The sequence below is a fragment of the Scyliorhinus torazame genome, chromosome 20, assembly GCF_047496885.1.
Source record: "Scyliorhinus torazame isolate Kashiwa2021f chromosome 20, sScyTor2.1, whole genome shotgun sequence".
Lineage (NCBI taxonomy): Eukaryota > Metazoa > Chordata > Chondrichthyes > Carcharhiniformes > Scyliorhinidae > Scyliorhinus > Scyliorhinus torazame.
The window spans coordinates 1,907,982-1,908,304 of NC_092726.1; positions in this window are offsets into that span (position 1 = coordinate 1,907,982).

Here is a 323-nt window from a genome sequence, read left to right on the forward strand (position 1 = left end):
TGTGTGTGTGAGAGAGTGTGTGTGTGAGAGAGTGTGTGTGTGAGAGAGTGTGTGTGTGAGAGAGTGTGTGTGTGAGAGAGTGTGTGTGTGAGAGAGTGTGTGTGTGAGAGAGTGTGTGTGTGAGAGAGTGTGTGTGAGAGAGTGTGTGTGTGAGAGTGTGTGTGTGAGAGTGTGTGTGTGAGAGAGTGTGTGTGTGAGAGAGTGTGTGTGTGAGAGAGTGTGTGTGTGAGAGAGTGTGTGTGTGAGAGAGTGTGTGTGTGAGAGAGTGTGTGTGTGAGAGAGTGTGTGTGTGAGAGAGTGTGTGTGTGAGAGAGTGTGTGTGT